This window comes from Macaca nemestrina, chromosome 2, assembly GCF_043159975.1.
Source record: "Macaca nemestrina isolate mMacNem1 chromosome 2, mMacNem.hap1, whole genome shotgun sequence".
NCBI lineage: Eukaryota > Metazoa > Chordata > Mammalia > Primates > Cercopithecidae > Macaca > Macaca nemestrina.
Window position 1 is genome coordinate 102,236,625 of NC_092126.1, and position 21,672 is coordinate 102,258,296.

The window sequence follows — 21,672 nt, forward strand, 5'->3', positions numbered from 1 at the left end:
CTAGAAAAGAACTCTCTACAGATCTCTGGGTTTCTTTCTGTGTGCAATTCTTTGCTTGTTGGTAGTCTGTCCTGAAAACTCCAGAAGCTTTTATTCTCCTTCAGACTCTCAGCTCCTTCCCCTCAACTCAAAAAAAGTACTGTACTCTGCTGGGTTCCCCTTCCTGTTCCAAGAACTGGAAACTCTCTCAAGATAGGGTTCACCTCCTTTGTTTCCTGTGAAGGAATCTGTCTTTTGTTGTTTGATGTCGAGTGTCTTAAAAAAAAATCATTGTTTTGAAACTGCGTTTATAAAAATTATGTAACAGTGATAAAATTATGGCAGTAGGGGAGATCTGATCTAGCCAACTTCTCTTGCCTTTAGCCTTCAAGCTGCCCTCCTAGGTTTAAGTAAGCTAACTTTGGGAGAAATATAGTTTATAGTTTACATGATAATAGCCCTTCCCCCAAACTCAACCACCTTTGTAATGCTAATGAGAGACCACCAGGCGAGGAGGATAGAGGAGCCTAAATTCTGCTAAGGTGTAGACACAGACAATTGACAGCCATTATTCTGGAGGTCACAAGATATGCAACTTCCCCAATTATTCCTGCAGATAACATTAATATTATAGAACCTAAGATTGGCCTTTTGAGATATCTTCTCAGTTTTTTTGCATGTCCAATAATGGATGGCTCTGCCTGGACTCACCAACCACTCCTGTGACCCCACCCAGAAGTGACTCAGCACTCAGGAGAATCATTTCTCACACCCTTTTGATTGCACCTCCAACCAATCACCAATGAGCACTCCTACTCCTTTCCCCAAACTACCTTTGAAAAACCCTGAACCTGTGAGCCTTCAGCAAGATTGACTTGAGTAATAACTCTGTCTCCTGTGTGATGTGGCCAGCCTTACATCAATTAAACTCTTTCTTTACTGCAATGCCATGGTCTCCAGGAATTGATTTTGTTTGTGCAGTGGGCAGGAAGAGTCCATTGAGCAGTTACAGTTTCACATGTTTTGTCTATTTTTTCGTTGTTTCAGCAGGAGGATCAATCCAGTTTCTGTTATTCCATCTTTACCTGAAATGAAAATCCACTCTGCTGTCATTTTTATGAATCCCTCACTTCCATTTTCCAAAGCTTTATTCTTTTCATAACCTTTTGAGTAGAATGTTTAATTCATATGTCACTCTTTCATATTTATAGTGCTATTCCCTTTTATCACAATTTTAACCATAACCCATACGTTTTACTTTATAGGGTTTTTCTTATCATTGCTTTCATTGTCTCATCAGATAAATTTTTTAAATCTCCAAATGGTTGGCATATTTATTGTTTGATCATTTTGTACCATTGTTATTATAAACTTCTTATTTTTCCACATTATGAGTAAAGGCTTTGGTGAAGCATACCTCATAGTGGTTAACAGTTTGAATGCTTGAGTCAGAAGGCTGGGGTTTGCATCCCTGCTCTGTCTTTTTCTGACTATATGTTCTTGGGCAAATTATTTGACCTAAGGCTGAATTTCTTCATTTGTACAATGGAGATGACAACAATACCGATCTCAAATGGTTGCCCTAAGAGTTAAATAAAGATAATAAATACCTGAGAAGCCTTAGCGCATAGTAAGCATTCAACAAATCTTAGTTAAAGTTTCTATTTGGGAAAATGTAGAGACTTCTTTGTGGTCAAATTTTGATACTCACTGATAATTGAAAGAATTAAAAAGGATATTCTCAATAGGTGTGAAGTTCAGTGTTGCAACAGATGTTACTGACCTCCAACTCCATATTCCTTTGGCCCCCCTCAGAGTTTGCCTGAAGCTGCATTGGACAATGTGCCGACGGGACAGTTCCCCTCAAGAACCTGTACATTTCTCTGCTTGTCTACCTAAAGTTGCTCCAGGGACAGTCCAGCAGTGTTTGAGATTTGAAACTGTCAGAGACAATTCTCAATCAGTGAGGAACAGGAAAAACAGGATACAAACCCCAGCTTTGCTGTCCCTTGAGAGAGAAAATCTAAGGTGTGTTCTATATATTCTTCCTAGAATCCCCAGAAAGATTGAGCTTCAGTCGCCCACAGAAGAAATCCACTCATTTTTTATGCACCCTGGATGGGCTTTTTCCCCTTCCTGTCTCACAGTTCCTGCTCTTTCTCTTGAGCTTCTTGAGATTACCTCCTAAATCTCCTTTCTGGAGGAACACACACTAACAGATATGTGTATGTATTAGGTTGTCCTAGTAAATGCATTGTTCACATCCTCTAAGCAGTGGCTCTCAATTCTCATTTCATATTATAATCAACTGGAGAATGCATCAAAATTTCTGGGAATTGTGAAATAAAAAACAAATCCAGACTTAGTGATGAAAGACTTTATTAAAAAAAATATATATTGCAAAGGGGAGTGGGAGGAACTATTGCAATAGTGAGAGAAGAGCTATTACAACAGGGAGAACCTTCTGACCATAAGATCTGTTTTAAAAAAAAAAAAAAAAAAAAAAAAAGCTTATGCACATTAAAATTTTAATAAGTTTATTTGAGCATTCAGCTATTTATGCATGGGGCAGTACCAGACCACAAGCGGTTTAGTGCTCCACCAAGAAAGTAAGGGGAAACTTTTTAAAGGTGTTCATAGAAGTAAGGCAAATTAAATATTTGCTTGGTTGAAAAGGAAAATCCCTAGTTAGAGGTTAGTTGGTCATTCCTGATTGGTAAATTCTCTAGTTAGAGGTTAGTTGGCAGTTTCTGATCGGTTAAGCTTAAGTTTTGCTCTATTGTTTACATTGAGTTGGGTTTTAGTTTGCTTAGGAACTCAAGGTGCTGGAGCTGTATTAGCCTAATGGCCTCCCTATTAATGATTTTGACAGTTCTCAAGGCCAAAAAGGGATTTCTTTTATAGAGAGAAGTAAACAAGACAAGAAAGACCCTGGTGTGACGACCTGGGATGAAAAAGTGGCCTGATGGAATAACAGATCAGAGAATGGTTTGCTCTGAGGCCAGCCTATTCTTGAGGGGCTGCTAAGAAGATGTTGTGGGGACCTGAGCGAAGGAGAGAATCTTAACCAAAGTTTGGTTAACAGGCATTTGTTCTGAGTCCCACCTAAGTCATATGGGAAAACATGGTCCTTCGCAATGGGCCTTTTCCAGAACACAAAATGGGTGGGCATAGGAAGGATTCTTAGCTGTTTCTTTTTTCCACAATCATAGGACTCAGGTAAAATTCTATCTCGTCTGGATGGAGCCTGAACAACAAAATTTTCTAGAAGCTTCTGTAAACTAAAAATAAAATTCTAAGCCCCTCAACTGACCGCTTGGCCAAGGAGCCCCCAGCATAACCTTGAAAACTGAGTTCTTGGCTATGATGGGATGGGGGGGTCAGACACACCTTGTTATACCCCCTCCCTGACTAACCATGATTAGGCTTTCTTCCCTCAGGGCTTAGCAGAAACCAGCCCTTTCAAAAGACTCCACCACAGATATCAATCAACCAAGTGCCTAAGGCAGTCCCTCCTTTTTTGCCTGATAAGAGATCACCACTGAAGTAGTTCTGGCCAGTCTAAGGAGAAGGCACAGTAAGGGTTTGTGTGTCCTCTGCTTCACCTTTTGATATCAGAGGGCCAAAAACTCTGCCCTCAGATCATGCTGACTTTGCTATGTTTTGTCCCTGGGACTCATGGAGAGGCATGAAGCTCAATTGTGCATGCACATGTTTCTCCTTTCATAAATGTTCATGACTCTTCCTATAGCTTAATAAATATGTATATTTGGCCACTGTGCTCCGCATAAATTTCTGCTCCCTTTGCCCCTACCTTGAAGTGTCTGTTTCTGGCTTCTTACTGGAGGCTGTGCTTCCCAGTCTGTCAGAATGGCCATCCTGCAGGCTGCAACCCTTTATGAGACACAAAGCTTTCCTTCCCACATTTATGAACTTTGTCTTTCTTCAGTTGACACTTCCTAGGTATAGATTACAATAAGAGACTTGTGAGACACATCAACTAATCAAAATGTATAGACCTTACTCAGATCCTGAGTTAAACACAGCTTTTTTCGCCAGGGGCAGTGGTTCACATGTGTAATCCCAGCACTTTGGGAAACAAGGCTGGTGGATTGCTTGATTCCAGGGGTTTGAGACCAGCCTGGGCAATATGGCAAAACCCTGTCCCTACAAGAAAAATACAACAATAGGCCAGGCACGGTGGTGCATGCCTGTAGTCCCAGCTACTTGGGAGGCTGAGGCAAAAAGATTTTGAGCCCAGGATGCAGAGGTTGCAGTGAGCCCTGATCATGCCATTGCACTCCAGCCTGGATGACAGAGCAAAACCCTGTCTCAAAAAACTAAAATGAAATAAACATAGCTTTTTAATAATGGCATTTGTGCAACAATTGGAAACTTTAACACTAAATTTTTGATGAAGTTAAGGAATTACTGTTATTTTTAAGTGTGATAATGATACTACACTTACAAATTTTTAATTTTTAAAAAGTGATAAACGTATTGTGGTTATGCTTTTTAAAACGAGTCCTTACATGTTAGAGATACTGACTGGAGGAAATATTTATAGATAAAGCAATATGATTTCTGCAATTTGCTTCAGTATAATTTGGAAAGGGGGAAAGTGGATGGCGATACAGTTGGCCATGAATTGATAATGGTTGATGTTGGGTGGTGGACCATGTGGGCTCATTTGGTTAGTCTATTACTTTTGCATATGTTTGAAGTTTCCATAACAAAAAAGCATTTAAAAAGAAACTTCTAAATTGTTCTTCATATACAGCCTATATTGAGAACTGCTATTCATACCCTTACTTATTTTTTGTCTGCTCAATTGTTAAAACTTGAAAGGGGTTTTTTGAGGGTTCTCCTCCCATGACTTTTATATTTCTATTCATTTCTCCTTGTATTTTCTGCAATGCTTCCTTTATATCTTTTATTGCTTTATTATTTGTCACAGTAGGTTTATAAAAGATACCCTTTTTTCTTTAAAAATCATATATGCTTATGGCAAAAGCAAAGAAAAAAATCAAGCAGAATATGAAGGTAGATGATGAAAAATAGACTTGCCTTTCACCTCAGATCCCCAACTTTCCTTTTTTTTTTTTTTTTTTTTTTTTTTTTTTGAGATGGAGTCTTGCTCTGTCATCCAGGCTGGAGTGCAGTGGCAGGATCTCAGCTCACTGCAACCTCTGCCTCCTGGGTTCAAGCAATTCTCCTGCCTCAGCCTCTTGAGTAGCTGGGACTACAGGCATCTGCCACCACGCCTGGGTAATTTTTGTATTTTTAGTAGAGGCAGGGTTTCACCATGTTGGCCAGGCTGGTCTCAGACTCCTGACCTCAGGTGATCCGCCCACCTCAGTCTCCCAGAGTTCTGGGATTATAGGCATGAGCCACCATGCCTGGCCAAGATCCCCAACTTTCAGTCCCCCTTCCCAATCACCAGTTTTTTCTGTCTCCATGGAGGAGTATTGACTATATATATAAACTGTAGGGACAGAAAGGTGTGATACCTTTCCTCCCCATCACAAGTGTCACTGCAGAAACTCCTATAACAAAAGACAGGTTAACAAGAGAAGAGCATACAGATTCATTTAATCACAGTTTTACATGACCCAGAATGTTTCAGAAATGAAGACCCAAGGACCCAGGGAAAATAGTTTGTTTTTATGCTTAGGTTCCATGAAACATGGATAGCCATGTAGAAATGTGATTAGACAAAAGGGTATGACCTAATAGTAATAGATAGAGTGGGGAAGCCCAGAAAGGCCTGTCTGCTCAGAATCTTCTTGGCCTCTCTGTTGTAGCATTTATTCCTCCTGGGTATGGGGCAGGACCCTTTGGAATGAGGTAAGGTCTTATGACCTACTATCAGGCAAGGGCAGATCAGAGAACATCTTTATGACCAGTGTTGGGGCTCAGAAAACAGTACCCCAAAATGAAGGCCTCAGAAGCAGCCTTAGGAACAAAAGTTTCTCCCCTGAGACTAGTCATACAAACTAGAATCCCTCTTCCCCAAGGCAGGTCACAGAAACCAGAACCCCTTTCCCCTAAAGCCAGCCATGAAACCTGAACATAATACTCCAACTTTTCCTCTACCTTTCTGTGTAATACTGGCCATAAAAAAAAAAAAAAAGTTATCTGATCTTCCTTGTTTGACTGTAAGTCATAAGACTCCCATTTCAGAAAGCGTCCTGCCCCATACCCAGAAGGAAGAAATGCAGGCTCAGAGAGGGACAGACAGGCCTTGCTGGACTTCCCCATTTAGTCTATTAGCATTAGATCACACCCTTCTGTCTAATCACATTTCTACATGGCTGTCCATACTTTTTTGAACCTAAGCATGAAAATGGACAATTTCCCCTGTATCTTTGGGTCTTCCTTCTGAAGGCTCCTGTATATACACATTACATAAATGTATATGCCTTTTCTCCAGTTAGTCTACCTTTTCCAAGTTGGTTTTTCAGCAAACCCTCAAAGTGCCAAGTGGAACCCCCTGGCCTCTGCATGAGCTCTTAGACAGAAAGGTTGGAGGAACTTTGGAGTAATAGCTTGCTTTGGGTAAAGGGAGTTCTAGCTTCTAAGGGTCCCCCTTCACCCTTGGGGAAGAGGAATTCTTGTTCCTGACTTATTTCAGGAGAGAAGGAGGGGTGGGAGACAGGAGGGCAGGAGGTCAGAGAGACCTTGGTTCTGAGGCTGCTTCTGAGACCTTCCAGTGTCCTTTAGTTCAAAGTACTCAGCATGTCATAGTGCCCTCAGAGAGGGTTCTTGATCTCACACAAGACAGGATTTGGAGTGAGTCCATAGAGTGAAGTGAAAGCAAGTTTATTAAGAAAGTAAAGGAATAAAAGAATGGCTACTCCATAGACAGAGGAGCAGCACAGGATGCTCAGCTGGCTATAAGTATTGTTACTTCTTGATTATATGCTAAACAAGGGGTGGATTATTCATGAGTTTTTTTTCCTGGAAAGGGATGGGAAATTCCTGGAATTAAGGGTTCCTCCCCTTTTTAGACCATATAGGGTAACTTCCTGGCATTGCCATGGCATTTGTAAACTGTGGTGGCGCTGGTGGGAGTGTCTTCTAGCATGCTAATGCATTATAATTAGTGTGTAATGAGCAGTGAGGACAACCAAAGGTCACTTTCATCGCCACCTTAGTTTTGATGGGTTTTGGCTGGCTTCATTACCGCAGCCTGTTTTATCAGCATGGACTTTATGACCTGTCTGATGTGCCAACCTCCTCTCTCATCCTGTGACACAGAATGCTTAACCTCCTGGGAGTGCAGCCTAGTAGGTCTCAGCCTTATTTTACCCCTCCCCAATTCAAGATGAAGTTGCTGTGGTTCAAATGCCTCTGATAGTTCTATTGCTATTATTTCTTCTTTTATACCTAAAGCTCTAAAAAACCTTGTTGACAAAAGTACACAGAAGAGTACTTGCTTCAGCAGCACATATATTAAAATTAGAATGATACAGAGAATATTAACATGGCCCCTACACAAGAATAACATGCGAATTCACGAAGTGTTCCATATTTTTATTACATTATGTGTCAATTAAAACTAAAATAAAACTTTAAAGAAACACATAGAAGAAAATCCTCTCAACCTTAAATATCACATTCTGATCTGTCATTAGAGATTGTCTGCAATGATTTCTCAGCTGACAAGTCATTATACAAGGCAGATATTTATCTTTAAAATAATCCTGTGTTCTTTTTTTATGTGTGAAGGTTCACTTTCTGAAAGTTCATTAAGCTCTATACTTAAGACGTGTTCACTGTTCTCTACTTGGGATATAACTTAAAAGTGTCTTCTAAACAACTCATTTGCTCACCACGAATTACCTGAACTACAACCTCGCTGGGTCGTGGGGGCTCTCCCTTCTCCCATCATGATGAGTACCTTTAAGTCCAACTTCCCATGATACCAATGGTTTCCTCCCAGGTGAGGGGCCTTTAACATCCTGCAGACCCCTGTCAAAGAAAACCAGAGCCAGACAGAAGTTAAAGCAGTGAAGATAAATTTTATTCAGGAGCTATTGCAGTAGGGAAAGAGAGACCTCAGTTTATAATGGGCTCCCTTCTGAATACAAAGACAAGTGGGAAATTATGGCCAAGGTGCAGGGTGGGGTCAGTGGATGGAAATTACTAAAAGGGAACATCAGCAATAAGATGGATTCTAAACTGTTTCAGCTTCTAGCTGAAGGCAGCCAGGATAGTAAGATACTGAGGGAGAGGGGTTGAGGAATTTCATCAGATATCAAGGGTGGTCAGATACCAAGGGTGGGGGATTCTAATGACACTAACTCACCAGGATTCTTTCTGAAAGCAGAATAAGCAAGCCAAGGACGGAGCCCAAGGTCTGGGTCTTCAGGGCTTAAAAGAGCCCGATTAGTGTTAGGTCAAAGAGAGAGTCTGTTGCTCCAGATGTCCCTAAAGCCCCCAGGGGTCAGACAGCTAACTTTCCTAGGCAACTTCTGAAAACAGCTGGCACTCCAAATCAAGACTGCCTGATGCCACTTCCTCCCATGGAGGCCACTTCTAGGAATGGGTCACTTTACTAGAAAAAAAAAAATAAATAAAAGTGTCCAGCAGAAGCCCTGGCCCTAGAAACAACTCACATGGAAAGATGAGTAGAATGAGGAACACTGAAGATCCTTGTCTTGTTTAAAACCCCCCTTGACCTGGGGGGTTTTCCTTTACTCAATAAAGTCTACTTCTTAAGTCATGCTTGCAAAGCCAGTGGCAACCATAAAGGGCCTCATCTGGCAGGATAGATCCTCCTTCAATTTTATTAAACCATGAGATTTGCAAAAGGATTGTTACTGGGTTTGGGGGGTCATTCATTTACTCAAGGTTGACACCAGTTTTTCAAAAATCCCTGCTTGTTGCCCAGGGGTCAGTGCATGATAGTGAGATTCAGAACACATGGCTTTCTTTTGTAAATTGGAAGCTGAGCTCGAAAGGGTAGGTAAGAAAAGAAGGACCAGCATTGGCACTCAGCTGTGGGCAAATTTCTCAAACAAATGAACTTTAGGAATAAACACTCGGCTTCTGAAAGTTTAGCCCCTTAAAACTATCACTGCCCCTATCCCTTAAAACATCTCACAAACCCAACTGGGGAGGCTGTTTACCCCCATTGACAGCTGCTATTTCAGACCTTGCTACCAAGGTTGAAGCAAGGGTTTGAGAAGTAAGGAGGTAGGACAGTTCTTCCTTAGCTGGTGGCTTCTCTGGAACTAGCAGATGACTGAAGCTGGCATTTTACCTTCTAGAGCTTTCTTGGGCACTTCTGGGAGACCCAGCTCTGTGACCCAGCTTCAAGTCTCCTGAAGAGGTGACATATTCTGCTCCTTAGCCTAGCTGCATCCCTCTCGGCCCTGGGTCATGGTGATGCACCCACACATTTTTCATAGTTGAAGACTTCTTTCTCATCTCCCAGGTGGTCCTCTTGAGTTGGACTTACTACAGTTCAGCCTAGATTTTTCTCCCATCTGCCACACATCCATCTAGTCTACAGAAAACCCTCATCAAACCCTTACCCCCTCCCAAATAAAAAACTGTGGGAGTACAGTCTGTTAACTAGCACTCTTGTGGCTCTACCAGCAAAGCAACTAGTTGGCCCATCTCTAGCCCTCTAGATTTGGGAGGGTTACACCCCAGACCACCTAACTGGTCACTTACCAAGCTCTCAGATGCTCTCACTGAAGATCTACCTCATTATATTCGGGATCACAGGATATATCCCCTTGGGGTAGAAGGGATGGAGTTCACAGCACAGATTTTTTCCAAAGAAATCTTTTAATCCCTCTTCCCATGCTCTGACACTGTTAATATCCTTAAACCTTCTAGATGCTTGTAACCAGTTCTCAAGGATATTTCATTTGTCAATTGGCACATAGGATCCATCTTAAACCGATTTGAGATTTCATATTAATTATATTTCTACCTCAGGTCAAACCGAGACAATAAACACTCATGCCATACCATTCTTTAACTGCTGTCTTGGCCTGTTTTCTGTTGTTATAACACAATGCCTGGGACTGGGTAATTCATAAAGGAAGTTGATTTGGTTCACAGTTCTGGAGACTGGGAAGTCCAAGGGCATGATGACAGCTTCTGGTAAGGGCTTTGTAGTGCATCATAACTTGGCAAAGGGCATCACATGGCGAGAGAGCAAGAGTGTGCAAAAAAGACAAAACATGAGGGGTGGCCTTGCTTTATAGCAATCCACTCTCGTGGTAACTAATTCAGTCCCGTTAGAGCAAGAACTCACTGACCCCCTGGTAACTAATTCAGTCCCATTAGAGCAAGAACTCACTGACCCCCTGGAGAACTAACCCAGTCCCATGAGAGCAGCATTAATCCCTCCATGAAGGCAAAGCCCTCATGACCCAAACACTTCATAAAGGTCCCATGACTTTTCAACATCATTACATTGGGAATCAAATTGCAACATGAGTTTTATAGGGGACAAGTCCTATTCAAATCATTAGTAACTGCCTATGTGTGGCAGTATCAGTAACTGTCTGGATGCATCTTTATGGATGTGTCAATTAATTCATTTCATCTGTCATGGTCATTTGCTTCAACAATGCTTTAATAAACATCCCTTTACCTGTGTTTTTACGTCAACTGTTAGTATACTGGTAGGATAAATTTCTAGAAAAGGAGCTAAGTCACTCTCTAAAGAGGTTATACCAATTTACCCTCCCAATCTAAGTGTAAAAAAAGATGGTTTTCCACATCCTCTGAACACAGTACCTTATTAAACTTTTAAATCTTTTCCAATGTAATAGGTAAAAAATTATATCCTATTTGAATATGTATTTTCTTGATTACAAATGAGGTTAAATACATTTTTATGCAATTTAAAACCACTTATTTTATTTTACTATGAGATGCCTGTGCATATCCTTTGCCCATTTTTTCCTATTGTGCTTTTGGTATTTTTTCATATTAACTTGTAAACACTTCTTGTAATATTAAGGAAATTGGCCCACTGTCATGTGTGTTCCAAACAGATTTTCCCATAGTGGGAAAGGGCATAGTGGGCAGGGGCACCCATGAAGAGGTGGTTCAAGGCAAACATAGTACAACTCAGTGCTTTTAGAATGTAGCTACATTTGGAACAGCATCTCTCACATCTTCTCCTGTCTTCCAGATGTTACTGAGTTGTTACCTTCTCATTCATAGCAGTTCAGCAATGAAGATCTAATTGAAGTATAAGAAAAAGGGTCCATTGGACAGTCACCATGGCAACTGCCCCTCCCACAGTATTTACCATTCAAAGGCTTCTGCAGGCATTCATGTACAACAAATTAGCAAAGAAAGATTTCCAGATTCACAACCCTAATTTTGAATGCAGTTTGAAGGTGCTTAGAGACATAAAGAATGCCTGTGGTTTCTACAAGATTACTAGGAAAAGAATTGTCTTCAGTTCCAGCTTCTGTGGCAGGATGATTTGTTCAGACATTAGAGTATGTTTTGTTTTTGGTGTAATTTTTCTTCCATTTCCACCATCTGCTAAGGGTTGCCAGCCCACAGTGCTTGCTGGTCTCAGGAGTGGTTTATATTCCTGGGCACAAAGCAGAAGCTGCTTAAAGATCTTCTCTGATCTTGCCCTTAGTGAAAGCTCAAGCTTACTGAAGAGGTAAAACTATAAATCTAGGTGGGGAGGGGCATGGTGGGGATAAACCAATTCTCTTTGGAGGCAGGAAGAGGACTGGGCGAAAGCAGGGTAGAAGCTCTGCAAAGAGGGCAGACCTGTGACCACTGCTGAAAACATCTAAGCTGGTGACAGAACCTGGTCATGATGCCTAGAGGTCTTAGGGAAGTGGAGCCCTAGGCACTGGGATTCCTGGTCCTCACAAAAAGTTCCAGTCCCAATGGCAGAAAAGATCAGTGGCCCGCCCACTTCCAAGGGACCATATTTCTGATACTCCAAAGCATCTCAGCCCTAACCACTGTGGCCTGAGGATTGTTGGTGCTTCCAGGCATATAACCCCTGGGATATATGAGTGACTTTATGGTCAATTAGAGTGTCAGAAGAATCTTAACAGTAACTGAAGTTACATTTTCCATCATTTTAGCTGGCCAAGAGCTTGAAATTATTTTTATTTTTAATAATGCGACATCAATTTGACACATCAGTTTATGGAGTAAAATTTACATCCAGTGCACCTTTTTAGACTAGTATTGTAAGAAGCCTCAGCCAGTTCAGCTTCTGACAAAAATCCTACCACAAAAAAAAAAAAAACCACATTTGTGACATGGTTTTTATATTGTTTTTATTTTGCCCACTTAATACTTTACAAACACATTTTGCTTTATTTCTTTTAACGTATTTTCATGATCAATATATTACTTTTATGGGAGCATAAAAGTAATAGCACTTTTATGGGAGAAAATAGGTTTCCTGAAAAGATACTTTGGTTATGACTTTGCATCAGTGGGGAGTGTTAAGTATTTTGAAGTCTGACTTGTCACATTAGCCAGTTAGTTCAGATTAGGGATGGCCTGGATGGTTCTCTACTGCCCTCCAGTGGGAAAGCTAGATGGAGGTCAAAGCATTTTTGAAATGGAAAATGGATTGGTTTATGTGTCTCTAATATTGGGATGTAAAATATATGGACAGAAGAAGATAAAAGAACTGAAGGATGTTTTCTTCTCAGTGTGTTCAGAAATAAGTGAACTGTTGAACAGTGAGCCATTCAGCACCATGACTTCTTACAACTTGAAAACGATATTGTAAAGACTGTATTTAAAACTGAGGTCTTGGCCAGGCACGGGGGTTCTTGCTCACCGATAATCCCAACACTTTGGCGGGCCAAAGCAGGAGGATCACTTTGAGGTCAGAAGTTGGATACCAGCCTGGCCAACATGGTGAAACCCCATCTCTACTAAAAATACAAAAATTAGCTGGGTGTGGTGGTGTGTGACTGTAATCCCAGCTACCTGGGAGGCTTAGGCAGAAGAATAGCTTGAACCTGGGAGGCAGAGGTTGCAGTGAGCCAAGATTGCACCACTGTATTCCATGCCTGGGTGACAGAGCGAGATTTTGTCTTAAAAAAAAAAGGAAGGAAAAAGAAAAAGAAAGATAAAATGGAGGTCTTTCTGCCAGGACAAAAATAGTACACAACTTTGGACATGAACATTTTAAACATTCTGAGTCTCTATGTATACTTATATAATCTTGCTTTACTTTTGCATAATTATTAAATTATGATCTTGTAGTCTATTATATATCATAATACCCTTATTTCTTCAAAGAAGATTATTAAAGGGCTATGAAGAAATTATGTAGCTTCTCAGTTTCTCCATGAATCTGATTAATATCTGTGACAGCCTTGCATTAAAAACTTTATTTAGTTTACAGAAAAAGTTTGCCAATCCCTCCTAAGTCACAATTCCCACCACATTTGCATCCTGCTTTAACCAACTGATAGATATTTTTATAGTGAAGGAAAAACTTAGAAAAAGTACATTTTACTAACATAAAAACAAAACAAGTACAACAAACCAAACAAAAATGGTTATACAAAAGGAGTGTATTAATCTCTGAATACTGACTGACTCTTACATGCTCATTTCCTCCTATACTTCTAAAGATACTTCTAGAACTGATGTGTTTAAAACAGATTGATGTCTGTGTCCAGAGCAGGGCAATAAAATAAACTCAGTTGCTCAAAAAAAAAAAAGTTTATTTAGCATTTCTGCATTATTTAAATGAGTCTTATTCTATTCTTTTAAAAGTCTGTCTTTAAAATATCCAAATTAATATATTAATCACTAACACACAGTGGTGGTTATAAATAAAGGCTCTAATTATGTTGTGTTTTTAAATATATCTTCAAAATATATTAATTCCTCTTGAACAAACAAACAAAAAACATGAAAACATTCACCTCTCCCCTCTGGTAAACAAGATGCCAACTGTGGGTTATGGTGGAAAGACATACTGGATACTTACATGGTGTTCAGCAAATGGATTGAACATGGAACCAGAAACAGAAACACCAGGACAATCTGAAAACAACAACAACAACAAAAAAGAAAAAACAAGCTTTATCATTCCCCAAGACCTTTTCCAGGTTATAAAAGCAAGAGAGGAGGCAAGAAAAACTTCCAAACTGACTTGAAAAGTTTTAAGAAGTGATAGAGCCTGTATTACATAAAACTTATGAGACAGTTGACCCTAGGAAATTATAACAGTTTGCCAATGTTTCCTGGGCAAGCTGATCATTAAAATTAATATCTAAAATATACTGAATATTTCCTGCATACTAAGTGCTATGCTAAGATCATCTCATTTGAATTCAGAAGACCCATATGAGATGAGTACCATTTTCATTCCCATTTTACAGATAAAGAAACTGAAGATGAGAGAAACTGGCCAGGCACGGTGGCTCATGCCTGCAATCCCAACACTTTGGGAGGCCGAAGTGGGCAGATTACTTGAGGTCAGGAGTTCGAGACCAGCCTGGCCAACATGACAAAACCCTGACTCTACTAAAAATACAAAAATTAGGCAAGCCAAGGTGGCGGGCGCCTGTAATCCCAGCTACTGGAGAGGCTGAGGCAGGAGAATTGCTTGAACCTGGTAGGTGGAGGTTGCAGTGAGCTGAGATTGCGCCACTGCACTCCAGTCTGGGTAACAGAAGGAGACTGCATCTCGGAAAAAAAAGAAAAGAGAGAGAGAAAAAAAAAACTAAATTAACTTGCTCAGGTAATTGGCAGAAGAAAGATCAAACTTCAGAGAATGATTTAACAATAACAAGTCTGGTTTATTTGGAAGCAGAAGCCTTCCAAAACTCTTATTTACTTTTTATATTTACTACATTTTTGTTTATTATACATGTGAGGTTTCTTTCCGGATGTCAAACTTTTTTCATGTACAATCTATATTTTATTGTACAAAAATGCTTAAAACGAAGATTTGAGACTCAAAGAGAACAGAACTACAATATACCTCAGAAGTACCTTGTGAGAAAAGCATTGTTATTACTATTTTACAGATTAGTTAAGACCTTAGGGGCTTGGAGAAATAATGTGAATTCTCAAAGGGCAAAAGTTGACCTAGGACTTGACCCGTATCATGTGAATAACTTCAGGTGTGTAAGATTGACTTGAGAATATTCCTTAGGCCATGGCACATTGCTATCATTAGGCATTCACAGGGAATCTGAGAGATTATATGAACACATCACAGTACAATTGGCCCTCAATATCCATGGGTTCCACATCTGTGGATTCAAGCAACTGCAAATAAAAAATATTTGAAAAAAATCGCATCTGTACTGAACATGCAGAGTTTTTTTCTTGTTATTGCCTAAACAATATAGCAGAGCTACTATTTACATAGCATTTACATTGTATTGGGTATAAGTAATCTAGAGATAATTAAAAATATAGGCCGGACATGGTGGCTCACACCTGTAATCCCAGCACTTTGGGAGGCCAAGGTGGGCAGATCACAAGGTCAGGAGTTGAGGCCAGCCTGGCCAACATAGTGAAACACCATTTCTACTAAAAATACAAAAATTAGTGGGCATGGTGGTGTGCACCTGCAATCCCAGCTACTTGGGAGGCTAAAGCAGGAGAATTGCTTGAACCCAGGAAGTGAAGGTTGCAGTGAGCTGAGATTGCACCAGTGCATTCCAGCCTGGGTGACAGAACGAGACTCCATCTCAAAAACAAAACAAAACAAAACAAACAAAACACAAAACAAACAAAAAAAAACTATACAGGAGGCAACAAAATACCAGCAAATAGAATTCATCAACACATTAAAAAGATCATGCATTACGACCAAGTGGAATTCAGCCCAGAGATGCAAGGACGGTCCAATATATACAAATTAATTTAAGTGATACAACATAATAACATAATAAAGGACAAAAATCATATGATCATTTCAATTGATGCTGAGAAAGCATTTAATAAAATCCAACATCCCTTCATGATAAAAAAAAAAAAATTCCTCAAAGAACTGGGCATAGAAGGAACATATCTCAACAAAAGCCATATACAACAGACCCATGGCAGTATCAGACTAATGCAGAGGAACTGAAAGTCTTTCCTCTAAGATCTGGAACACAACAAAGATGTCCACTTTCATCACTGTTACTGAACATTTTAATAGTAGTCAGTGTCCCAGCTAGAGCAACTCAGTAAGAGAAATTAAAAAAAAGGCATACAAATTGGAAAGGAATAAGTCAAATTATCCTTGTTTGCAGATATGATCTCATATTGGGAAAAACTTAAAGACTCTATCAAAAAACTATTAGAACTGATAAACAAATTCAGTAGAGTTGCAGGATATAAAATCAACATAAAAAATCAGTAGCATTCCTGTATGTCAATAGTGAACAATCTGAAAACAAAATCAGGAAGGTAATTCCATTTACAATAACAACAAATCAAATAAAAACCAAGAAATAAACTTAATCAAAAAAGTAAAAGATCTCTATAATAAAAAGTATAAAATGTTGATAAAAGAAATTGAAGCAGACACACAAAAAATAGAAAGATATTCCATGTTCATGGATTGGAAGAATTAATATTGTTAAAATGTCCATATCACCCAAAGCAATCTACAGACTCAATGCAATCCCTACCAAAATAATAATAACATTCTTCACAGAAATAAAAAAAAATCCTAAAATTTATATGGAACCATGAAAAGCCCAGAATAGCCAAAGCCATCCTAAGCAGAAAGAACAAAACTGAAGGAATCACATTACCTGACTTCAAATTATATTACAGAGCCATAGTAACCAAAATAGCATGGTACTGGCACAAAAACAGATACACCGACCAAGGGAATGGAATAGAGAACCCAGAAATAAATCCATATATCTACAATGAACTCACTTTTGACAAAGGCACCAATTACATACACTGGGGAAAGGACAGTCTCTTCAGTAAATGGTGCTGGGAAAACTGGATATCCATATGCAAAAGAATGAAACTAGGCCCCTATCTCTTGCTGTATATAAAAATCAAATCAAAATGGATTAAAGCCTTAAATCTAAGCCCTCAAACTATGAAACAACTAAAGGAAAACATTGAGGAAACTCTCCAGGACATTAGTCTGGGCAAAATTTTTTCTTTTTCCTTTTTTTAGAGATGGGATTTCACTATGTTGCTCCAGCTGAAGTGCAGTGGCTATTCACAGGTGTGATCCTGGTACTGATCAACATGGAAGTTTTGGCTTGCTACATTTCTGACCTGGGCCAGTACACTCCTCCTTAGGCAACCAAGTGGTCTGGTCCCCTGCTCCTAGGAGGTCACCACAATGATGCCAAATTTAGTGCAGATGCCTGATTGGCATAGTGCGTTATAGCTCAGAACTCCTGGACTTAAGCCATCCTCCTGCGTCAGCTTTCTGAATTCAGCAGATTTCTTTTTTTTTTTTAAAGAGACACAGTCTCACTCCGTAGCCCAGGCTGGAGTGCAACGGCACAATATTGGCTCACTGCAACCTCTGCCTCCCAGGTTCAAGAGATTCTCATGCCTCAGGCCCCCCAAGTAGCTGGGATTACAGGCATGCCCCACCACATCTGGCTAATTTATGTATTTTTAGAAGAGATGGGGTTTTGCCATGTTGGCCAGGCTGATCTTAAACTCCTGGCCTCAAGTGATCCGCCTGCCTCGGCCTCGCAAAGTGCTGAGATTACAGGCATGAGCCACCGCGCCTGGCCAAGCAGATTTCTTAAGTAATACCCCAAAAGCACAGACAATCAAAGAAAATGGATAAGTGGGATCATCAGTTAAAAAGCTTCTGCACAGCAAAGGAAATAATCAACAAAGTGAAGAGACAACACATAGAATGGGAAAAAATATTTGTAAACTGTAAAAATATCTGTCAAGTGGTTAATAACCAGAATATATAAGAAGCACAAACAACTCTGTAAGAAAATATCTAATAATCCAATTAAAAATGGGCAAAATATCTGAATAGATATTTCTCAAAAGAAGACATACGAATGGCAAACAGGTATATGAAAAGGTGTCCAACATCACTGATCATCAAAGAAATGCATATCAAAACTATATTATCTCACCCCAGTTTAAATGGCTTTTATCCAAAAGACAGGCAATAACAAATGCTAGTGGGGATGTGGAGAAAAGGGAACCCTCATATACTGTTGGTGGGAATGTGAATTAGTACAGCCACTCTGGAGAACAGTATAGAAGTTCCCTCAAGAAACTGAAAACAGAACTACTACATGATCCAGCAATCCCACTGCTAGGTATATACCCAAAAGAAAGGAAATCAGTATATTGAAGAGATATCTGCACTCTCGTGTTTATTGCAGCTCTACTCAACAATAGCCAAGATTTGGAATAAACTTAAGTGTTCATCAACAGACAAATGGATAAAGTAAATGTGGCACGTGTATATGATGGAGTACTATTCAACTACAAAAAGGAATGAGATAGTGTCATTTGCAACAACATGGATGGAACTGGAGGACGTTATGTTAAGTGAAATAAGCCAGGCATGGAAAAATAAACCTTGCATGTTATTACCAATTTGTGGGAACTAAAAATTAAAACAATTGAACTCATGGAGATAGAGTAAAATGATGGTTACTAAAAGCTGTGAAGGGTAGTGGTGGGGGTGGGGGAAGTGGGTGTCATTAATGGGTACAAAAATATAGTTAGATAGAATGAATAAGACCTAGTATTTGATAGCACAAGAAGGTGATTACAGTCAGTTATAATTTGTTGTACGTTTTAGAATAACTAAGGGAGTGCAATTGGAATGTTTGTAACACACAGAAATATGAATGTTTCAGGTAATAGATACTCCATATACACTGATGTGATTATTGTACATTGTATGCCCCTATCAAAGTATCTCATGTACCTCATAAATATATATACACCTACTCTGTACCCATAAATTTAAAAATAAAAAAATTAAAGTGTACCAGAGGATGTGTGTAGGTTATATGCTAACACTATCCCATTTTATATCAGAGACTTGAGCATACTTACATTTTGGTATCAGAGGAGGTCCTGGAACAAATCCCTCACAGATACTGAGGGATGACTGTACTTATAATGGGGGATAGAAATGAGAATGGGAGCCAAAAATAAAGAAGGATGTTAAACTTTTCATATTATCTAGGAGTTTTGGCAGAAGTCTTAAAAGCTGAAAACAATATAATAGGTGTCAAGGTTTCTTACATTTTGAATAAAGAAACCAATCTTTTCATACAGAAAATGCTTAAAAAAGATTGTTGAAGGAATTCTGCCAGGACAAGCCTCCTAGCAATTTTGCAAGAGAAGGCAAAGAATTAAATGGTAGACTGAAGAGGGTGATGGTAAGAATATCCTTGTGAGAGTTGTGAAGGCACTGTGACATTTTCACTCCCCATGAAGAAGAGAAGGTGTATTAGTTATCTATTGTTGCATTGCAAATTATCCCACAACTTAGCCGCTTAAAACAATAATAAACATTTATTGTTTCACACAGTTTCTGTAGTTCAGAAATTCAGGAGCAGTTTAGGTGGTTGGTTGTATCTCAGAGTTTCATGAGGTTGCAGTCAAGATGTTATCTGATTAGTCAAACTGAGGTTACATGCACATACTTTAACTACAAAAGTGAGTAACTATCCTCATTTTCTATAGTGGGAGTATTGATCACCACAACTAAGACACATACAGTGAGGAATGCCACACACATAGAACGAGGGCTCATATGATAGACAGCAGAAAATAAAACCACAAAAATGTCAAACACAAAGCCATCCCTTTTGTTGCCCAACACCAATATAACCGTTGCTTCCAATGTTTATATTTCAAAAAAGTGTTGCCACTTAATATATTGCAATGTTCCTTTATACAAAGATACACTCACATTATCACTCTCCAAGGAAGCCAATCCAATGTGTCATCAGTTACCACATCCATCAACCCAATTCCAAATCTAGAACCATCCATCACCAAATCTAGTTGGTGGCCATTCCCCTTCAGGTTCTGTACTGATATCACATCCACATTCTGATACTTATGGACTAAATGATGAAGTTTACAACAGTATCACACCCTATATACAATAGTGAAGTATAAAGGCTAAAGAAAGAAAATAAAAGTGAAAACACATAAAAGAATACATGAAACATTAAAAAATACATAAACAAGATGACAGCTCTCATTTCTTCCCCTGATCATAAGGCCTTCCCTCCATTTATGACTTCCTTTCTCTACCGGCGATTCCATGCTCCTTTTCCTTTCAGCCAGTACCTTCATTTCTAAGGGATCCAAGCATTTGGTAGATCTATCTGTTTAAAGGTATTATACCAGCTAAACTATTTTTTTGCCTGGTGATAAGTTTAATCACATCAAACAATACCATAACTTTTTTCCTCTCTTTCACCTTCCTCTTCTCTTGCTTATCCAATGACAGATGACATGGAAAATGGTCAGAAGGCAGTCTCAGCTCCAAATCAAAGGAATCATTGTTTAGTTCTTGCTGGAGGAACTCCTTTCCTTAGAAACAAATCTCTAAACCACCAAAGCCCAGAATTTCAGAGAATGGAAGTCTAAAAAATTGTTTTAAGTGGGGGGTCATTAGGTATAATATCCCTTTGTTTCTAAATCTATTTATTTTGCCTATGGCAGTGTGGTGGTTTTAAAATATCTCCACTATCAGAGGAACCCACCCCCAATATTTCAACGTAGGTTCTTTCTATTTTCCCTAAGTGTTGACCAGTCTGAGAAATAAAGAGAAAGAGTACAAAGAGAGGAATTTTACAGCTGGGCCTCTGGGGGTGACATCACATATCGGAAGTACCGTGATGCCCACATGAGCTGCAAAATCAAAAGGTTTTTATTAAGGACTTCAAAAGGGAAGGGGGTGTATGAACAGGGAGTAGGTCACAAAGGTCACATGCTTCAAAGGGCAAAAAGGAGAATAAAGATGACATGCTTCTGAGGCCAATAAAGATCACAAGGCAAAGGGCAAAGCAAAGATCACAAGGCAAAGGCAAATCAAAAACTCCTGATAAGGGTCTACATTCAGCTGTGTACATATTGTCTTGATAGACATCTTAAACAACAGAAAACAAGATTCAAGAGCAGAGAACCAGTCTGACCTCAAATTTACCAGGGTGGTGTTTCTTCCCCACCCTAATAAGCCTGAGGGTACTACAGGAGACCAGGGCATATTTTAGTCCTTATCTCAACCACATAAGACAGATACTCCCAGAGCTGCTGTTTATAGACCTCCCCCCAGGAATGCATTCCTTCCTCAGGGTATTAATTATTAATATTCCTTACTGGGAAAAAGAACTCAGCGATATCTTCCCCACTTGCACGTCCGTTTATAGGCTCTCTGCAAGAAGAAAAATATGGCTGTATTCTGCCCAACCCCTCAGGCAGTCAGACCTTATGGTTGTCTTCCCTTGTTCCCTGAAAATCACGTTATTCTGTTCATTTACAAGGTGCATTGATTTCATATTGTTCAAACACACCTGTTTTACAATCAATTTGTATAGTTAATGCAATCATCACAGTGGACCTGAGGTGATGTACATCCTCAGCTTATGAAGATAACAGGATTAAGAGATTAAAGTAAGACAGGCATAAGAAATTATGAGTATGGGCCGGGCGCAGTGGCTCAAGCCTGTAATCCCAGCACTTTGGGAGGCCGAGACGGGTGAATCACGAGGTCAGGAG

At 39.5% G+C, this 21,672-nt stretch overlaps 1 long non-coding RNA gene and 1 other non-coding gene across 3 annotated transcripts in view; one reads left to right on the forward strand and one right to left on the reverse strand.

The window, feature by feature from the left end:
- Positions 1-386: 386 nt before the first annotated feature.
- LOC105480216 (uncharacterized) overlaps positions 387-21,672 on the reverse strand; it is a 34,750-nt gene continuing 13,464 nt past the window's right edge. For both annotated transcript variants that reach the window (XR_011619977.1, XR_986346.2), the window contains 4 exons: positions 13,952-14,007; positions 7,825-7,953; positions 3,794-3,938; positions 387-1,064 (listed from right to left, as the gene is read on the reverse strand). This is a non-coding gene — a long non-coding RNA (uncharacterized lncRNA). The remainder of the gene's footprint in view (positions 1,065-3,793; positions 3,939-7,824; positions 7,954-13,951; positions 14,008-21,672) is intronic.
- Positions 7,411-7,517, forward strand: LOC112426448 (U6 spliceosomal RNA). The gene has a single exon (XR_003017780.2). It is a non-coding gene; the product is annotated as a U6 spliceosomal RNA (small nuclear RNA).